Raw genomic sequence first — 2496 nt, 5'->3', positions numbered from 1 at the left:
AATTCTCCTGCCTCAGTCTCTCTGGTAGCTCAGATTACATGTGCCCGCCACCATGCCCAGCTAATTTTTTGCATTTTTAGTAGACATGGGGTTTCACTACGTTGGCCAGGCTGGTCTCGAACTCCTGACCTCAGGTGATCCACCCCAGCCTCCCAAAGTGCTGGAATTACATGCATGAGACACCATGGCTGGCTTGTTTTTACATTTTCCTATATTTTTGTGTTTTGTTTGTTATTTTCAAATCAATAAGTAATCTAGGACTAGTAAGTTTGCTAGACTTGGTATTTCCTCAGTACATAAGGTTCACAGTTTGTTTTCCTTGTTTATGTTTTGTAAGTTTTTCCATCATATTTTAGTTTTTTGATGTTTAGTTTTCTTTGTTGAAACACAAGTTTTTTGTTTTTTGCTTTTTTTTTTTTTTTCCCCATGGTCCCTGATCAATTTTAAGCAGTTGGTACACCAGTAGCACTGTTAACTGCTTTCCGGAGCCTCTTTCGCACAGTAGGCTTGTAGTATAACTACAGCTTCAGAGACTCCAGAGACTCAAGCATATGAAGAAGTTTTGAATTACCAAGCTCCAATAACATGCCAGTGATTTTACCAGCAAGAGTAGTGTGCATGGCTTGAATAAGAGGAAACAGTCGTTCACCCAATATCTGCTTCTGCTGCTGAAGAGGGGCAAATGCCAACATGAAAGCGGTAAAAAGTTTTTGACCTTGGACATGAACAGCAAGCTGCTGCCTGGTAACCTGTGGATGTATATTAAGATGTTGTTGAGGAATGTGAATTCCTGCAGCATATTTGTACTGTGGAATGATGTGGACAGCAGGAGTGGAGCCAGCAGTAGCAGCTACAGGACATGGACCCATTGTCTGTATTGATGAGTTAGCAACACACTGTGTAGACATGACTGGTAACATCTGTGAAGAAGCTGGTCTCAGAGTGGTGGTTAGGAGCAGCTGAGCGGATAGCACAGGTCATATTTTGGAATGGATAAGGTCTGACACTCTGAGCAGCCCAGGGAGGACTTGGTCTTAGTTGAGCAATTTGGCCAGGAGGATAGTATGCAGCAGGTTCTGGGTCTGTGAGACAGCCGCCATGAAGTAACATGAAGAAGGTGCTGGCTGGTAGGGGTTGATTACAGGGTGGGGCACAGCTTGTACACTTGCCATCTTCTACACATATTGGTTAGTGAGGTGAGCCAGGTGCTCTTCTTTGAGGTGAGCTAAAGCTGCATACAATGGCTTGCTGGCCACAGTTTTACCATTCATTGCTGTAACTGCTTTAGCTACTTTTTCTGCGGAGGAGAAACATACAAAGCCAAACCCTTTGCTGCAACCACCCTCCATCGTAACATTTGCACTAGTGATTATACCAAATGGAGAAAACTCTTTCTGGAGACGTTCATCATCAATACTCTCATCAAGATCTTTCGCATAAACCCTAGCACCCTGGTATCTGGTGATTCTATCTTGCTTCATCTGTCCAAATTTGCACTTAAGTTCTGTCTACCCTTCCACTTTTTTTCTGAGCTTGAACAACATATATTTGATTTCCACTGAACTCCTTTCCATTCATCTCATCCATAGCTGTCTGTGGATCTTCATGCCTTTCAAAGCTTACAAATCCAAATCCTTTAGATTTTCCACCTTCATCAGTCATTACTTTCACACTTAAGGTCGGTCCAACTTTGAACTCTTTTGCCCTAGCTCCAAGTTCTGCTGCTTTTCTTTAGGAGACCCAAACCGTCCAACAAATACGTTGAGACCATTCAGGCGCATCCCATTCATTTTTTTTCAATAGCTCCTTCAGCTGCTTCCTGTGTGTCAAAGTGTACAGATCCACAGCCCTTGGAACCACTTTTATCACAAACTACCTTACACGAAAGGGAGTTACCAAAAGCAGAAAATGCATCACATAGTGCCTTCTCAATGTATTTGTCCTGATTTTTAACGAATACGTTGCCCACTCCACTTCTGAGCAGTGATGGATCACAATGAGACCACAGGACTCATACTGGCTTGCCCTTTATAACATCAAAGTTCATGGTGGCCAGAGCACGCTCCGCGTCCGCTGGCTGCAGGAAGTTCACGTACACGTAGCCCAGGAAGCGGCGGGTGATCTGGTCCCTGAAGACCCAGATGGCGAGGGTGGACCGGTTGAGCTGAACTTCTCTTGCAGCATCGCTTCAGTCACATCCGGGTGCAGGTCTCCCACGTACAGCGAGGCCGTGGGGTAGCTGGGGGCGCTGGGGTTCATCGCGGCACGGCTGCCCGCAGGGCCACAGGCCGCGGCCCTTTCATGAGAGGAGGAGAGCGAGTGCCGGGCCGGGGGTCTCGGAGCCGAGGGCAGGGAGCAAGGGCATGCGCTGAGGGACAAAAAATCAACCAAATCGGAAATGACTTACCAGCCACAGAGTGAGGTCGGTTGGCCGCCGCTGTCTGCGCGCTGCCGGCGGGGAGCCACGGTGCGGGTCTCCGGTTCGGGCGGCAGGAA

At 47.0% G+C, this 2496-nt stretch overlaps 1 pseudogene; it reads right to left on the bottom strand.

The window, feature by feature from the left end:
* Positions 1-518: 518 nt before the first annotated feature.
* LOC102118460 (polyadenylate-binding protein 1 pseudogene) lies at positions 519-2259 on the bottom strand (annotated as a pseudogene).
* Positions 2260-2496: the final 237 nt, after the last annotated feature.

The sequence above is a fragment of the Macaca fascicularis genome, chromosome 12 (genome assembly GCF_037993035.2).
Source record: "Macaca fascicularis isolate 582-1 chromosome 12, T2T-MFA8v1.1".
Lineage (NCBI taxonomy): Eukaryota > Metazoa > Chordata > Mammalia > Primates > Cercopithecidae > Macaca > Macaca fascicularis.
Note: the sequence above shows the minus strand (reverse complement) of the source record. Positions and strands in the feature narration are given on the sequence as shown.